We start from the raw sequence: 19529 nt of genomic DNA on the forward strand, positions 1-19529 counted from the left end.
CTCACCACTGTGGGAGACAACTCTGCATACAGGATGGAGGCACAAAGTTGGAGGTGTTCTTCAACAAGGGGCAGCCCCAGTTTTCTCATGTTTTCTCACGGAGCCACTGCATCAGAATAAAAGTCTACAAAATAAGCTGTTGATGTAACAGAGTGGGAGCAAATGTTAACAAGCCTGGAAAACAGGAATGTAAGAAGGCATTGTTTTCCTTTCTGCTCTGTATTCATTGCATGCAACATTGCTTCTTTTCTGCTGCACTTCACCTTCTGCCCAACACCATGTTATTTGTCTCACTGTCCACTGTAGTGAAATTATGTAAGTTACATAATTAATTATGTACATTATGTAAGTTGCATTGTCATATGTTCTTTGAATCTATTCATTTCAGCGCACAGGAAGTGTGATGCAAATAGCAAGGGGGAATATACCCATTTAAATACTGTTTGTGGACTGCAAGGAACAGCAGTGGTGAATACCAACTGTATTTCCTGGATTGATTTCTGTTCTAGGCTTTGGAAAAATAAGTGAACTTTGGCCATTAGCAGTCCCGTTTCTGTTTCATTTAGCATTTTCAGACAGTCCTAATGGAGCCATTATTACATAGTAAAATATATATATAAAGTGCCAGCAGCAGAGTTTTTAGGTTTTGATGTGCGTATACACACTGCATCCAGACTAGCAGCCATTGGATAGAAGTGGGCTGATATTAGCAGTAATGATGTGGTACATACCACATGTAAGGCGCTACATACCTTCAAAACTATACTACAAAGTCAGGCAAGCGTAGCATGGGGAAAGCCCCAGGCACAAACTCTGCATTGAAGCCCAGCTTTAGAGGCAATGCCATTTCCTTTATGGAACATAAAGCCGCTTCTTCAAATGTGAGAGAGAAGTACCCCTTTGTGTGATGCTTTGGTGTCTGTCCCATAACGCCTTATTACAGCGAAACTGAAGCTCGCAGCCTAACATGGAGATTGCTGTGCTTTTGTGTGATAGGAAATGGAGGGTTTGAGGGCATGGGTTTCACGAAGGTGAAGCAGATGGACTCGGCATCTGTCAAGAGAAGAAAGGGGGCAGTTCCTGGAGCAGCATGAAGGGGTGAATTCTCCAGGCACCTCTGCCTGGCAGCCTAGACTGAAAAGCAGGGCCACGTTTCCTTCAAGGAAGCCATCGGAAAAGGAAAAGAGGAGAGTTAATGGACTTGATTGAGCAACACGGAAGACGAGGGGAAATTGCTGAGGCAGCTCCATTCTGTGTCTTTGAACATTAGACTTTGAAAAGTGGTAGAGAAAATCTAAAGGAATTAACAAGGACTACTGGGAAATTACTCAAGAAGAACTTCGAGTGTTCTTGACTTTGACAAACTTTATACAGGGAGAGGTGTTTGCCCATGTCCACATGTATGTGTTGCAAAAATTGTTTTCTCTTGCTTTTGGAAAAAAGAGATGGGGTTTATTTTTTGTAGGCTACTTAGAGGTTATATTCACAGTCAAGCAATATAATTTTAGGTAATATAAAATAAATATGAACATAGTAAACAAGTAAATAAAATAAACCATGGGCTGAGAAATATGTGTTCCTTTCCACCCCACCCCGGAGATCTGCAAATGTAGGGATCACATGCACCCTGTATACTTGGAGGTGAGGAAGAGAAATGCTAAATGGGAAGCTTCAATATTGTGTTGTATGAAGGGGCATTGGTGAACATAGAGAAAATCCCTGGCCTCGGGCCCAGTCTGATGACTGATTTGGTTTGAACTAGTCATCTCTCACCCTCCTCTGCAAAATGCAATAAATAGTACCAAGCTTCCTGGTACTTTCATGGAAGCTGTTAGGATTCCTAACATGATGTGTGCATTGTGTGTGTGTGTGTGTGTGTGTGTGTGTGTGTGTGTGTGTGTGTTGCAAACCACTTTCTTTAATCCTAGGCATACTTTCCTGGGAGTTAGCCTCACCAAACATGGTGGAGCCCACTTCCATGTAAATGTGCATAGAGCCAAATCGAAGTTATCTGCACAAATATTTAACCGTGTATCACATGTGCAGCCAGGATAGTGAAGGGAAGGGGGAGGAAGTTTCCCAGTATTTGTCATTAATTTTCATTGTCTGACACAGAATAGAAGCAGCCTCTTTAGAAAGCAACAACCTTCACTAGAAAGAGGAGCCAACATTGCTTCTAATGGGGGTGGGGGCAAACTGTTATGCACCTATGTCTATATTTTGACATCTAAATAGGCACCTCATTTCCATGAACACTTGAGTGCTTGTCAGACCCTATTTTCCTTTAACTGCTGTGATCAATACTTGTGTAAATGGGACCATTTCCTCATTTGTCTAGGAAAGGATTTAAAAGCCTGTTTAGCTGGCAATTTCAGAAAACTTTCCACTCTGCTTTAGAGTTAAAATCATAGAATGTTAGAACTGTAGAGTTGGAAGAGACCCTGAGACTAACCTAGTCCAACCCCCTGCAATGCAGGAATCTCAAGTAAAGCATCCATAACAGATGGCCAGCCAACCTCTGCTGAAAAATCTCCAAGGAAGGAGAGACGACCACCATCTGAGGGAGTCTGTTTCACTGTCTAACAGCTCTTACTGTCAGGAAGTTTTTCCTGATATTTAGTCAGAAACTCATTGCTTGTAACTTGGTTGGGGTCCTATTCTCCGGAGTAGGGGAAACAAGCTTGCTCCATCTTCCATGTGACAGCCCTTCAGATTTTTTCGTGGCACTTTAGCAGAAATGCTCAGAGTTCCAGGTTCTTCAGTGCGGTATATATATTGTGAGCTATATATACAAATATCTACAGGCTATAATACACAAGCAGTTCATACAGTCAAACAGAGTACCTGGCTGCATCTTAAGGCAAATAGGAAGACCTTTATCTCTCTCTCTCTCTCTGACCACACTCCTCTACACCACCACCCTTACTGCTGGACAGGTTTCCCTTTTAAACCAATGACAGCCAATCAACTGACAGCACTTTATTGCTGAGCCATTCTGACCCAGCACTTCCAGAGAAAGTATTGCAGCCTGATTGCATCAGCCAGTTGCATCAGCTAGCAAACTCAAGCCTGCAGACTTACTGTCTCACACAGCATTATGTGAATTCCAACAATTTGAAGATGGCTATCATATTTCCTCTCATTCTCCTCTTTTCCAGGCTAAAAATTCCCAATTCCCACAACTGTCCTTCATAAGGCTTGGTTTCCTGAGACTTGATCATCACGGTTGCCCTCCTCTGCACACAATTCACCTTGTTAAAGTCCTTCTTAAATTATGGCACCCAGAACTGGACACAGTGCTCCATGTGGAGTCTGACCAAGGCAGAATAGAGTGGAGCTACTACTTCTCTTCAGCCGGACCCTATACTTCTGTGTTTGTTTATATTTAAATAATTTTTATTAAAGATTTTCCTTGTTTACAAAGGCACATGCATTGTCTCTTTCTTCAGGTTGTGCTTTCTAGAGATCAGTTACATTTGTTGTGAGATGTTAGTGTTATATGCAGTACAGGGTAAGGAAGAAAAGAGGAGAGAGGAGAGAAAGAACGGGAGAGAGGGAGTGGGGTGATAAAACTTATGTTCTTTTACTTAGTGTATGCATGGGGTTTGGTGTTAGCGTCACTTGGGTAGGTTCTCTTTCCATTCACTTGTTATGTTTCCTTGGTAGTGAGAGAGGGGGAGTTGTTGAGTTAAGTTAGCCATATTGAATCATATGCTGTTGGTGGGTTCATGTTGTCTAGTTGGGCTGTGTATGTGATAAAGGGGAGTCATACCAGAGTGAAGGCATCCTCCTCTATTTCTCCCTATGTCAGTTTCAGTCTATTGGTAAGCTTTTCTAGTAAGGCTGCTTCCCATACTACTTGATAGCAGTGGTCCATGTTTATTCCTGACAGATCCCTCCAGTGTCTGGCTGTGATGTTTCTGGCTGCTGAGAGTAGGTGAGTTATGAGCTCTTTATAGTGTGAATAAACATTGATGTTCAGTAGGGCCAGTTCTGGGGTGACTTCTAGTACCTGTTTAGTTATTTTGCTTATTTCTTATATGACTGTTGTCCAGAAGAGTTGGGTTTTGGGGCATTCCCACCACATGTGGAAGTATGTGCCTGTGGAGGTGCAGCCTCTCGAGAATTTTGGTGAGGTTCCTGGGCATATCAGTGCCAGTTTCTGTGGTGTTAGATACCATCTGTAAGTGAGTTTCAGAGTGAGGTCTTTTATTCTCATGGATATGGATTTAAAGGGAGGTTTAGACCACATTCTAGTCCATTGGGTGGGGGTAATTTCATAGCCTATGTCATCTCCTCATTGATTTTTGATTGCGTCAAGGGTGTTTGTGGGGCTTTGGAACAGTGTTTTGTATATTGTGTATACCCCCCCTTGCCATGTCCCATTGTTGTTAGGAGAAGGTTTTCGAAGGTGTTCAATGGCCTAGTGCCTGTTGATTTTACTACTGGATTGTTTAAGAAGGCATGTAGTTGGTGGTGTGTTAGCCAGGGTATTTGGATGTTCCCTAGTTTGTTTTATATTTCTTGTGTTGATATGGGTTTGTTATTTCTGCAGAAGTCTACTAAATGATGCAGGCTTTTGGCTTGCCAGGTTTTTATCTGGAGATTTGTGCTGCATGGTGGAATAGTGGGTGGTGAGCCAGGGGATTAGTGAGGATGGGGTTGGGGACAATTTGCCTACTTCCTCCTTCCATGCTTTATGCATGATCTGGTGATCTGGGTTAACCTTATTAGTGTTGTGGGGATTTTTCTTAGTTTCTTTTGGAGGAAAGGGTATGCTGTGGTGGGAGTGTTTTTGATTATGTCTCTCCAAGTGTACCCATTGTTTCATATCATCTTCTAGAATGTATGGGATTATGTGGGGCACCTGGCTGGCGATGAAGTATATTTCTATGTTGGGGATTGCCCATCTTCCTTCTGAGGTGGGGAGGCACAGGTGTTTGAGGCTTATTCTTGGCTTTTTGTGTGAGAAGATAAACGAGTGTAGTTTTTTCTGCCATTTGCAGAGTTAGGTTGATGGAATCCAGATTAGAAGGGTTTGGAATAGGTAGGTCAGTTTTGGAAGGGTGATCATTTTGATCATGGCTATTTTACCAGAGAGAGTATAGTTAATATTGTTCCATCTCTTCAGGTCATTGTTAATTTTTCACCACAAGGGTTTTAATTGTGGAGGTATAGTTTGTTGAGGTTTCTGGTGATTTGTACCCCTAAGTATCTGAATTCGGTATGGCAGAGTTTTATCTTTTTGATGTTGGAAAATCCCTTTTGTATATGAGGTGGAGTGTTGAAACACATAGCCTTAGACTTTGCAAAGCTTACTTGTAGGCCCAATTCCATTGTGAGTGTGTTGAGTTCGTTGGTTAAGGTGGTTGCTGTGTTTATGGGGTCTGGTGTTGTGATCATCAGGTCATCTGCAAAGAGCCCTAATTTATAGGTTTTGCCTTTTATTTCTACTCCCTTGATGTTTGGGGCTGCCTGGATTCTGTTGATGCAGCCTAGAATAGCATTAGCTTTCTTTGACTGCTGCATCACATTGTTGGCTCATGTTAAGCTTGTGGTCTATGAAGACACCTGGCTCCTTTTTACATGTACTACTGGCAAGCCAGATGCCCCCCCCCCTCATATATTGGTGCATCTGCTTCTTCCTTCCTAATATTTGCACCTATTAAAATTCAGTTTGTTAGTTGGGGCCCAGCTCTCTAATCTTTTAAAGGAATTTGAATCCTGATTCTGTCTTCTGCAGCATTAGCTACCCTTCCCAGTTTGGTGTCATCTGCAAATTTGATGTTATTCTAGTGGCAGCATTCATGTATACTTTTCCATTAAATAAATTTGATGTCTAATCAGCATCCCCTGCACTCTGAAAAACAAGTTGGTTCCCCACACAGCTTGATCTTGGTTATGGCACGTTACGTAGATGCTAATACATTTTGCCCAGCACAGTGTTGCCCTGAGGCTAGTAAGATTCAAATTATCCAGGGGATACAGCATTACTGAAAATAATACAAATAATTCAGGGGCTGGTATTCCTTTATTTATTGGATTTTGTAATTGGATAGAGTAAGACTGGGCAGCTGGGATAAAAATAATTGATAGTTCTTGTCCACTAGCAAATGATTTTCTACTGACCAGTGCAAGTGGATGGCATTAAAAATGAAATGAACAGGGGGGGAAACAAACAAAAATGAATGTTTTCTAAAGGCGATGAAAATGTACACACTTGATTTTCTGTCTGGAATCACATATCAGATGGAGCAATTTTAAGTAATCAGATTTCTCTCCATGGTATTACATTATTTTCAAAGTAGAAATGCTTGGTTTATACCCAAACTCTACTATAAATCCCCATTCAAGCAGCTTTCCCTGAAATGCCTTGGTTTTCAGTATATGCTGACTTTTAAATCAATAAACCCTTGTCACAAGCTGGACAGCTACACACAAAGTTTTACAAAAATATTTGTAAATCAAGGCTCCTTTCCTACCTTAACTATGCTCATTTGAGGGCCAGTTTACATGTTATTATCACAGCATGAAATGAGTTTGAACCAGTTTCTATGTGGTACAGCTTGCCATGCGGACTGCCCACATCCTGTGGAGATGCAGGATAAGTGACTCTATCAATTTCAGTTTCTCCTAGTTTCTCGTTTTTCAAGTCTTATGTTCAGTTATCCCCCTTTCGACTTCATTTTTCAATGTTTTTTAAGTCCCTGGTATTCTAATATGAATATCTAATGTACATTTCCGTATGCATTTTTCTCTAATATATACATTTTTGCAGCAATATTCCCCTAATATTTATTTTTCCCCATATAACGCATTTTTGTATGTGTTATTTTTACTAACATAATAATTTTTATGCACACTTTACTTTAGTATAGACATTTTCCTGCACATTACTTGGCTGGAGAACTGCAGTACAAATTTCAGAGAAGTGAAAATTTCAAATGATTGCCATATATAATAATAATAATAATAATAATAATAATAATAATAATAATAATAATAATTTATTATTTATACCCCGCCCATCTGGCTGAGTTTCCCCAGCCACTCTGGGCGGCTCCCAATCAATGTTAAAAACAGTACATGCTTTGGTTCGCACATTGTTTCAGGAAGTACAAACTGAATTGATTTTACCTTCTATCCCTAGTGGAGACTAATGTAGGATGCAATCCCAAGGCAGGAGGAAGGGGGCACTAAAGGCAGTTCATCTGCCTATCCAATGCCCTACTCATACTGGCAGAGTGGGTGGGTGAGGGCTCTTGTGCACCTGTGCCCTATTCCTGTTCTATTTTATTTTATTAAAAAACCTATTTCCCTATCATTGAGGAAGTAGGAGGAAAAGAAATCAAAACAAACTACAGAAGGTTCAGGGTTGCCATAATTTATTCCATTGTATGGGTAAATGTGTGTGTTGGGGGGGGGGGCCTAAGAACCTTTGTCCCAACACACAATTTGCTCGCGTTTCAGATAAGATGGGAAATGGGTATCCGTGAGATAAATGCAGATTGAGAATTGTGTTGGGACATGCAGAAATTTCAAAAGCTGGTGGATAACTAAGGCTGCAATCCTAATCATGTCTACCCAGAAGTCTCATTGAGTTCAATGGGGTTTGCTCCCAGGTAAGTGAGGTTAGGATTGCAGCCTAGGTTCAGAAGGTGCAGATTAGGTCAGTTCCTATTGGACTTTTGTTGTTGTTGTTGTTTAGTCGTTTAGTCGTGTCCGACTCTTCGTGACCCCATGGACCAGAGCACGCCAGGCACTCCTGTCTTCTTCTTTTTTAAAATGATATTTATTAAGGTTTCAAAGAAAAGAATTACAAGAATTAGAAAAGAAAGAAGAAAAGAAAGACAAAAGTAAAAATAAAAGAAAAATACAAAATACAAAAAAGATAAAAAAACACTTTAAAAAAATACATCAGTCTTTCCATACCTTACATTCATTTCCTTGTTTCCCTGACCTCCTCACACCTCCCTTTTTGTATTCCGATTCAGTTAGTTAATTCAGCAATTTCTTTCCCTCTTTGTTTTTATCTTAGTCCTTTAACATAATATATTATAACTTTGGATTCTCACCTGTTAACAATCCATTTTTACATACACCTTTATAACATTGCTGCTTAAACAACTTAACTTCATTCTGACATCATTCTAACATTCATTAATTTTGCAATATTTCTGTAAATAGTCTTTAAATTTCTTCCAATCTTCTTCCACCGACTCTTCTCCCTGATCTCGGATTCTGCCAGTCATTTCCGCCAATTCCATGTAGTCCATCACCTTCATCTGCCATTCTTCCAGAGTGGGTAGATCTTGTGTCTTCCAATGCTTTGCAATAAGTATTCTTGCTGCTGTTGTGGCATACATAAAAAAAATTCTGTCCTTCTTTGGCACCATTTGGCCGACCATGCCCAGGAGAAAGGCCTCTGGTTTCTTCAGAAAGGTATATTTAAATACCCTTTTCATTTCATTATAAATCATCTCCCAGAAAGCCTTAATCCTTGGGCACGTCCACCAAAGGTGAAAGAATGTACCTTCAGTTTCTTTACATTTCCAACATTTATTATCGGGCAAATGATAGATTTTTGCAAGCTTGACTGGTGTCATGTACATGCCGTGAATTTCATATCTGTGGTCCATAACTGTTCCCAGTCAGCCATCATTATGTCATGTCCAACATCTTGTGCCAGGCATTCCTGTTTTCCACTGCCTCCCGCAGTTTGGTCAAACTCATGCTGGTAGCTTCGAGAACACTATCCAACCATCTCGTCCTCTGTTCTCCCCTTCTCCTTGTGCCCTTCATCTTTCCCAACAAGATCAAATTCCTCCCTGCACCCACACAAAGATTTACCACTCTCTCCTCATATCTCACATCATTTTGCCTCTGATATTTAACCCAGCTTTCATGCTTTCTTCCTTCCCCTTTGTATTCAACACCAGCTGCCTTGTTATTGTTGCCCTCCCCTCCACGTACATCAACATCACACCCTTATTTCTTTCTCTGCCCTCAGAAACTAAAAAGTATGTATGTTTCAGGCATATCTCACAAGCCCATGAAATGAACAAAACAAGAAGCAGGCAGCTCTTTGGGCAGGCAGTGAGGGTGGGGAAAACAGGTAATTTCTCGTCTCCACAAGGCATTCTCAATTCTCATGACAGTCAGTGCTTGCTTTCAGGCCATGGATGAAAAGCAAAAACATTTCATTTGCTCCTTGAACATTGAAGCCATAGATCATGGCCATGTTCCCTTGGAGACTGGAAATGGGCTTTTGTGGGGGAACTGAGGCTGTCCTTCAAAGAAGCTACTCTTTCGCTTGCTTTTAATCAGAAGCGCACTATCAGATATTTCTTCCAACACCAGATAAATCCAATGCAGCTAGGCCTGTTCCAGACCTTATCAAGGCCCACTTGGTAGCAGGAAATAGAGTTTCTGACACAGAGTAAATCCTGGACCTTTCAGTGTTAAACTAGAGCACGCACTGCCAGTGATGTGTGAATGTAACCATTGGCCAAACATGGGCTCCCATAGACCAGATGGCTGGATCTGATAGCTTTTTATCAGGGATGGGGAACATGTGGCTCTCCAGATGTTTGCATATGCCATCAGTCCTGGTCAGGATGGTGAAAGTTCAGTAAACATGGGAGTTGTAGTGCAGCAACCTCTGGAGGGCTACAGGTTCTCCATCCCTACATGATATTTTCTGTGTGATAAGCCTTTCAAAGATCTTCGTCGTCTTCTTCTTCTTCTTCTTCTTCTTCTTCTTCTTCTTCTTCTTCTTTATACCCTGCCCATCTGGCTGGGCTTCCACAGCCACTCTGGGCAGCTTCCAACAAAATATTAAAATATAGTAATCCATCAAACATTAAAAGCTTCCCTAAACAGGGCTACCTCTAGATGTCTTCTAAAAGTTGTTGTTCTCTTTGACATCTGGTGGAAGGGTGTTCCACAGGGTGGGTGCCACTACTGAGAAGGCCCTCTGCCTAGTTCGCTGTAACTTGGCTTCTCGCAGTGAGGGAACCACCAGAAGGCCCTCAGTGCTGGACCTCAGTGTCCCAGTAGAATGATGGAGGTGGAGACGCTCCTTCAGGTATACTGGACCAAGGCCATTTAGGGCTTTAAAGGTCAGCACCAACACTTTGAATTGTGCTCAGAAACGTACTGGGAGCCAATGTAGGTCTTTCAAGACCGGTGTTATGTGGTCTTGAACAGATATCCCTCCTAATAGGGAAGCTATATTTTTAAGATACCTGCCCCCTCTTACACCTATCAGACATGCATTAACTAAAGTGAGGGAAGAGGTCAAGCACTCTGGCCAGCTTGTGGTGAAGACAGGAATAACATTATTAACAGAAAAAAACAAACAGAAAAAGGTTTTTGTGCCACCTTGAAGACCTACCAACTTTATTATGGCATAAACTTTCATAGGCTTGGGTCCATTTCTTGAGTCACAACTCATGAAGTGGACTCTAGTCCACAAAAACTTGTTTTATAATAAAATGTATTTGTTTTTAAGGCGCCACACAATTCTTTTGTTCATTTTGATGCAACAAACTAACAGAAATACCCCTCTGGAAATTCTTAACAGTGTTTGCAATAGGTTTTTCACTTGTGCTGTGAATCGGGATTGGCAGCTTGTCGCAAAAATGTGCACAGAGGCAAGTTAAATGCTGGATCAGTAAGCAGCCTTTCCCTTCTCCCCACCAACATCTTTTTGCTTCAGGCTGGCTTAAAAATATTAAAGAAGTATATGTGTGTGGCGGGTGACCCATATTTTACTGGGCTTCAGAACCAGCCAGAAATCTTTTATGCCTCCTCAGTGAAAACTATAGACATATTTACAAAAGAAATATGACAGAACTCTGCACTGCTAACCAGAGAGCACCTACTATGTGCCTCTTCTTCTTCAATATTGTGTGACTCCCTCCTTCTTCATCGTGGGATTCAATGACCTAACGAGACCAAGGAAAATTCCATCCTTCTGGAAAGTCTTTCCACAATTATTCTTCAATATGTAATTTTTAAAAAAGAATGTATGTTCATCGTCTTCATCTTATACAAATAATAAAGAAATTCTAAATAACAGTTGCAAAATTACTCTGGGGACTGAGCAAGTTGTATATAGGTTATATTGTACGGATGTTAGCTAATATATCCACCACCAATAGATGGGCTTTTCCTAACATGCTGGGAAGGTGTAGAAGTGTGAGATATGCCTGAGACATACCTACTTTTCGGTTTCTGAGGGCAGGGAAAGTGTGATGTTTCCTCTGCCTCCCTATGCTTATTCTAGGGCAGAAAATGTGTGAGATAACCAGCCTCATGTCACCAACATGCTTAAGTCTCATTAATGCATGACGGGGTTAATGCATAGAGTAAGCTGTCCTGCCAGGCTTAGCTAGGTCAGTCCCGCTCACCTTGGGAGAAAAGTAATCAAAGTCTTGGTTCACTTTCAGTCTACCAAAGAAGCTCAATGTGTGAGGTTTGAGCTGGTTGCTGTAGCTCAGACCACATGGCTCTAACAAGCCTTCCTTGTGTTCCCATACCAGTCCTTTTAGGAACCTTCATCACTGTAACTATGCCAAGTTTTACTGTTTTTGTTTTCTGACTGATGTATGGAAAAGCACATGAAGCTGGCCTTTGGAGAGTGAGTAAACCATTTTCAACTCACCAAACATGTACTGTTTTTCTATGCTGGGGCAAGTTTTGGAACTCACAAGGGCATACGTTAAAAGTCCAGCAGCCTGTATTTCCATGCTTTCCTTTGCTGCATGTTTTGTGATTTTAAATCTCTGCTGAGATTCTCTCCCCAAAGAGCACTTGCCCCAAACCTGGATCTTGACATCCAGGAATCCTCCTTTTTATAGACACATTTTTCCTTATACATTATACCAACCAAATGTGTGTGTGTTTTCAGAGCTGCAAAAGATGTCTTGAAACTCCATTGCACTGCAACCATTCCATTTAAGCAGGGAAGAAAGACCTCCAAAATGGTTCTTCCCAGCATTGCAAGATGGATATGATGTGCCATAAACACATTTACAGGAAATAGAAAGTAAGTCCCTTGGATTCTCAGATAGTATGCTTAGGTTTTGCGGCCAGCATTCTGTGATCCATTTGCATTGGATCATTGGACTCAGGAGTATATGATTTGCAGCTTTAACTTGATTGCAGTTTAGGGCCTGTGGGGAGGTAGCAAATGCTCCATCAAACTATGCATTTAAACCTAGGTAAGGGAATGCTTGTGGAGCATTTTTTTAAAATTATTCACTTCTTGCCCTCCCTCTAAGGAGCTTGAAGCAGTTTTTGTTTTGCCTTCAGATAAACCTGTGACAAAGGCAGACTGAAAGATTCTGATAAGACCAAGGCCACCCAATGAGCAGCACAGCTGAAGGGGAACTGCGCTTGAGTTTGCCACTCCCGAAACCAGCCCACTACACATTGCATCGTTGTGACTCTCCATGCTGCGTTGCTCCTTAGGGTTTTTTATACACCGAAGTGAAGATCAGAATGCCCTCCCCCTCCATCTCCCTGTGACTTATTTTAAATGGCATGCAGAGTTCAAGGCTGCATGCAAGGAAATGGAACACATCTGAAATCTGCTGCAAGATGTTAATAGCAACAACAACAAAACAATTTTAATAATATACAATTTTAATACTGTATTTGTGAAGGACAGGTTAGAAATCTAGCAACAACAACAAATTTTTCACCTGCCTTTCAATATGAGCTTCTAGGATGGATTGTAACAATTGAAAAATACAATGTTAAAACCGCTATTGCTATTACTATTATTATTAAAATAAAATATTAAAATCCAAAAAGAAATCAAATTAAAACCAAATCAAACAAATTACAGTCAAGCGAAGAGGGCGGTTGTAAACACACAGGTCTCAGTTTTAGTGGACAGCAGGGTGTAGTGAGGGCAGTCAACTGACCTCCAGTTGCCTATGTTTGCACTGCACAAACCTCTCCTCTCTCCACCTCTTCCTCTCTCCACCTAGGTATGTAGCTGCAGTGCAGGGAAGCAAAAGTCAGAGGAGTGCTGTCATGCCAACCTTACATCCACTGCTGGATCTCAGATGTCAAAGGCCAGGAAAAGAGGTATGCAATCTACATATGATGAAATCTACATAATGAAGGTGCCAGGTACACCTTTGTTGCGAGAAAATGCCACAGCTTAAGAGTTGCTTCAGAGAATGCCCTCTCTGGGGCTGCCACCCTCTGAACCTCTGAAAACAGCTATGAGGGCTCCCTCTTCCCTCACAATGGAAATCCACCAAGCACCCTTGTTTATTATTTTTAGACCTCTCTTGGAAACTTTCTTGCCTCAACTGGCCTATTTAGCTGAATGAATGATATGTGATTGGCCAGTTCCTTATGATGATGTTGGTGGCGCTGTGGTCTAAACCACTGAGCCTCTTGGGCTTGCCGATCAGAAGGTTGGCGGTTCGAATCCCCGTGAAGGAGAGAGCTCCCATTGCTCTGTCCCAGCTCCTGCCAACCTAGCAGTTCGAAAGCAAATTGTGAAAGTAGAAAAATAGGTACTGCTGCGGCGGGAAGGTAAACAGCATTTCCGTGCACTCTGGTTTCTGTCATGGTGTACCGTTGCACCAGAGGCAGTTTAGTCATGCTGGCCTCATGACCTAGAAAGCTGTCTGTGGACAAACATTGGCTCCCTTGACCTGAAAGCGAGATAAGCGTTGCAACCCCATAGTCGCCTTTGATTGGACTTAACCGTCCAGGGGTACTTTACCTTTTACCTTTCTGCTTTTACATTTTCCTTACGATTATTGTGATCTTTCTATTTGCTGTACACTGCTTGACTGTTTACTGTACAAGTTATCAATATATATTGTTCCTAAAAAAGATAAAATCTGAGAAGTTGCAAAAAAAAAAAATCAACTTCTATCCCTTCCTGGTGGAACTTGGGAAACCATGTTGGCAGATGGCAGTTAGTTTCATTCTAGGTAATAAGAATATATAAAGAGCCTTTTTTGGAAGAGTGTAGGGGCGTGGGTGGTGCTGTGGGTTAAACCACAGAGCCTAGGACTTGCCGATCAGAAGGTCAGTGGTTTCAATCCCCGTGACGGGGTGAGCTCCCGTTGCTCGGTCCCTGCTCCTGCCAACCTAGCAGTTCGAAAGCACGTCAAAGTGCAAGTAGATAAATAGGTACCGCTCCGGCGGGAAGGTAAATGGCATTTCTGTGCACTGCTCTGGTTCACCAGAAGTGGCCTAGTCATGCTGGCCACATGACCCAGAAGCTGTACGCCGGCTCCCTCGGCCAATAAAGCGAGATGAGCGCCGCAACCCCAGAGTCGGCCATGACTGGACCTAATGGTCAGGGGTCCCTTTACCTTTACCTAGTGACCCGTGCAGTTCAGCATCCTGTTCTCACAATGGCCCCAAACAGGACCTGAGTACCACAGCACTCTCCCCACCTGTGAGGCTCTGCATCTGGTACCCAGAGGCATACTGCCTCTGAAACAGTCACCCTGCCCTTCAGAAGAAACTACTTTCTAATTTGGCCTTTCGCTTCCAACTTTCCTTTTCAGTCTGGCTGTGGAGCGAGCGGTGTTTTTATTTTTTTGGTAAAGTATATTTTATTGTTTGTCACCTGCAGCACTTGAGAAAAATTACACAAATCCATCAAAGTAATGAATCTCCTCAGCAGCAACAAATAGACAAAGACAGACAGGCTCTCATCGGAAACAAGGCATCTTTAAAAATTAATGACAAATAAATGGCTGTTTGTGCTTTACCTCACTGCAAGGAGGCCTGTGTGTGCCACCAGATGATGGGAATAATGCAGGGTGTACGGAATTCTTCCCCGCCTTGTAATGCTAGTGTTGGTTACCATCTATCTGCGGTTCGATGACACCAGTCAGAGGCTTTACGTACAAAATTGATTTGATTTGCTCAAATCCATGAAAGGCAGGGGAGCATGGTCTATTGGCTAAAACAATTGATTAAGGTGATGGAGTTGATATCGCTGCTCTTTGTAGCAATGCAGGAGCTTTCAGTATGGAGCAGTCATGGGACGATGTTGCTTAGTGACGGGCTGATACTTGTTAGAATGAGACACATGTGCAACATGGGGCAAAGGAAGGCGCAAAAGCACATGGGGAACGGAAGCTGAGAGTGAAATGGAAAGCCACGCAGTCAGAATAATCAAATCTTAGAGTTGGAAGGGATTCAAGGATCATCTAGTCCAACCCCCTGCAAAGCAGGAATCTCAACTAAAGCATCCATTACAAATGACTATCCAACCTCTATTTAAAAACCTCCAAGGACAGACAGCTCACAACCTCCCAAGGAAGTCTGTTCCACTGTCAAAAAGCTTTTAGGCCCACCAGAACACACCAGCTCTCCTTCAGCTCCTTAATATTGATACCTTCCAGATCCCTTTCAGATGCCGCTATCAGTAACTAGATGCGGATAATCTCTCAGTGGTGTTAATCAAATGGTTCCTGCAGGTCACAGCCTCATTCACTGTTTGTCAGTTGGATCCAGAACAAGAGATGGCAAATCTGAGTAATATTAAGAATCAGTTATACAAAGAAACTTGAAATGCATTGAAGCCCATCAGAGTAAGTTGCTCAGCCTTAGCCAGCAGTTTATTGGGTCTGTCTACTGTACAAGGTTCTGTGAAGAAATGTAGAACATAAAGTGTCACTTTCCCCTCCCACTGGGGATAAAAGGTGAAGGTTAAAAATGAATAAATAGCCAGCTTCCATTTCAAGATGAGAGAGAGAGAGAGAGAGAGAGAGAGAGAGAGAGATGGAATTAAGCTGTGATTAATTTCTAAAATGGACACTGAGGTATCAGAGCTACCTTCACCGTGTCTTCTGTCTTGAAAACTCCTAATCCCAGATATGTCATGGCTACTCAGTGTCAGGAGTCAGTCCGTCTGAACATGGTCAAAGCATTCATTCTTTGCAGACTCCCAAGGCTAAGCCTAGATATTAAACACCATTTCTAAGAGATGAGCCCTAATGTGTTGTGGTTCAAATGAAATTATATATGCCTTTTCGTATGGTTTTTGAGGTGAGAACTGCATAGTAACATTTAGAGAAATATGAAAACCCTAAAGGATAATTCCATTTTAATCCATGTATTTGTTCTCTTCCAGACATCCTGTTTATTGAGCGTGATGTGTTTGCACAATGTTTGTGGGGAGGATAGATGATGTTGTCTATTTATTGAACATTCATTCTGATTTGTGGGGTAGCTATATAATGTTGCATTAACCCACACTTTTCCCTGCACTTTCCTTATCACAAAAAGTTTCTTGTTTTCCTGGGTCAGGTTGGTTTCATGTGCAAGAGCATCAAATCAACATCAAATGTGCAACTTGAGTTTGCCAGTATGGGCCTGGATCACACCCACAAATGGTGACAGTCTGGAAAAAAAATCCCTTAGTGCCGAAAGTGTAAATTGGGAGAGTTTCATTAAAAATGAGGACCAAACAAACCCCTCAAGCATCCCTAGCAATGGTCACTCAACTCTGGCCCTTGGGGTAGTCTCTCTCCTGCCTTTACAATACATCCCATTGCCTGCTGTCACCAGGAATACCCAGTAGTGGCAGACTTTCTATATGATGGTAGAGATGCCTGTGATAAGCCATTGCATGCTGACTCTGAAGAAAACTCTAGATGATTTGAGGAAAATATCCGCTGGGAAGGCCGCTTCTTCCTTATCTGTGGGGCCTTCCAGCTCTTGTCCTTTTGCCTTGCCTGTACTTTGAATGCTACTCTTTGAACACCCTGGGGATGATAGGAAATTTCTCAAGAAACACTTCAGTAGCCATATAGAATTTCCATTCAGAGGGAAAGTAGATTTCTGTCATGCAAGCCTTTCTTATAGGATGCCTTGCATGTTGCTGGATCAGATCCCAGGAAATACTACAGTTTGGCAGGAAACCTACGGTCCCAAGCCAAATTTGGGAACAGTTTATCATTTGGGGGTGCATAAGAAAAAAGGGAAGGGGGATCCTCTTTGCCACAAGCTCATTCTAGTAAGTAAAAGGAAAACTGCTGTGTCTTTTTAGGGTGTCTATTTCACCCCACCCCACCTCAGAATCTGTACCATGTTGTGGCTTTTGCAATTGATTAGCCAATATAAAGGCCAAGGAGTCGGATGACTACAGAGCCATCTCTTGACCATGATGCAGTACTGTGTTCTGGAGGCAAGAGACAAGGGCATATCCAGCAAAGGCCTCGCTATGGCTGAGACAGAGTGTGGGAAGGAAGATGAATGGTTCTTGAATCGTTTCTAATTTATGGGGCTCCATGATTCCCGCCGCCATATGTCTCTGTGAAATGACACCACGACTTCAGGAACAAAGACTAATGTGCACCTGCATGAGGAGGATGAAGTAAATCATCGGAGGGCAAGGGTCTCTCTTGATTGCTGTTAAGGAACGCACCACAATGAATGGGGCTTGTAGGCATGGGAGCGCAAGGGTCTGCCCAAACATATATAGCTCAAGGCTGTCTTTCTGTGCATCAGCCAGAAAGAGAGAGAGAGAAAACAAAAATAGAAAGTAACAGAAATACCTCTCCCCGTAGCTAGTGCAGATTCCAGTAACTACTGCAAAGGGTGGTTCACCTTACGTGTTGGGATATTCAGGCAAATTACAGAGATGCTAATGGAATAGCACTCTCTTCATCTCTGTCTGTCAATTCTTCTCTTGCAAATGCTTCTTCCACAGCTTGCCTTGTAGTCTTGACTTGCCTTGGAACTTGTTTCTCCCTTACCTGGTTGCTGAAGAAATGCAGGTGGGTCCAGGTTTCATTCTCCTTTCAGGTTACTTTCACCAGGACTTCATATGGATTCTTAACACAAATGGTTTTTTAACTACTTTAGTCTTCTTCAGACTTTCTTCCTCATGTGTTTCCTGTCATGTGTTGTGTGTGATGTGGGTGGGTGGGTGGCGGGAGGACGGGTGTATTTTCTGGCCCTGCCTCCCATCAGATTCCCGAGGTCTCCATGTACTGAGGCAGGAAATCTGCATGGGAGATACTCCACGGAATCAGGAATCCCAGACTAAGGCTATACAGTGGTACCTCGGATTAATAACTTAATTCGTTCCAGAGGTCCGTTCTTAACCTGAAACCATTCTTAACCTGAGTTACCACTTTAGCTAATGAGGCCTCCCACTGCCGCCGCACCACCAGCGCATGATTTCTGTTCTCATCCTGAGGAAAATTCTTAACCTGAGGTACTACTTCCAGGCTAGCGGAGTTTGTAACCTGAAGCATCTGTAACCTGTAGCGTCTGTAACCCAAGGTACCACTGTACTTTCCCCTCTGCTCTGCCTTAGCATTTTGGGGCTAAGTAGTGATATTGCTGAAGTTTGCAGCTCAGAATACAAATTGCCTAACAAGAGCGGTGGACTCATAATCTGGTGAACCGGGTTTGATTCCCCACTCCTCCACATGCAGCTGCTACGTGACCTTGGGCTAGTCATACTTCTCTGAAATCTCTCAGCCTCACTCACCTCACAAAGTGTTTGTTGTGTGGGAGGAAGGGAAAAGGAGATTGTTAGCCACTTTGAGACTCCTTAGGGTAGTGATAAAGCGGGATATCAAATCCAAACTCCTCCTCCTCCTCCTCCTCCTCCTCCTCCTCCTCTTCGTCTTCTTCTTCTTCTTCAAGGCACTAGGGAGGGGAGGACTTGCAGAGTCATTTATATTGTGTTTGATACATTAACTATGCACCTCCATAAAGGACAACATCCTTGTGTCCCCATAAGGCAGGCATAGGCAAACGTGGCCCTCCAGATGTTTTGAGACTACAATTCCCATCATCCCTTACCACTGGTCCTGTTAGCTAGGGATGGTGGGAGTTGTAGTCCCAAAACATCTGGAGGGCCAAGTTTGCCTTTGCCTGCCATAAGGTATTGGTTACCTTGTAGGTCGTCTGTTACAATTCAATCTATGTGGAGTCTCCTTTGAAGACTGTCTAGAAATTATGTCTTGTACAAAATGTGACTGTCTACACATTGAGTTGAACTGGGAATAAAGAACATCAATCCACCTGGCTGCACTGGTTTATAGTAAACTTCTGAGCAGAATTCAATGTGCTGGCTATGATATGGAAACCTGAAATGGCCGAAGCTTAGCTCATCTTAGGTTGAGAGCATCTTCTTCCTTGGGAGCTTCCCCACTTGATGAGTTCAACAGAGGTGGCTTTGCTCTGGATCCCACCTTATAAATCAGTGAGTATTCTGGGTAGGTAACAGCACTTTGTGGAATATATTTTCCAGAGAGGGTCGCAAAGTGATATTGCATGTTTCAGATGCTATTCTATTCATCCAGTCTTTCAGACATTCTGTTTGACAGGTAAATATATAATGTATGTATGCTGCTGTCTTATATACCTATACATATATCTTACAGATACATTCACATTCTAATACATAACTAGTTGATGTTAAAGTCTTTCATTGCATTTTACAATTACTGGGGTTGTAAATCAGCTTCGGCACAGTTTAGAAATGTTGCAAATAAATAAGTTGAAGCCGTTGC

The sequence above is a fragment of the Podarcis bocagei genome (assembly GCF_964188305.1).
Source record: "Podarcis bocagei genome assembly, chromosome: 4".
In the NCBI taxonomy this organism is placed as follows: domain Eukaryota; kingdom Metazoa; phylum Chordata; class Lepidosauria; order Squamata; family Lacertidae; genus Podarcis; species Podarcis bocagei.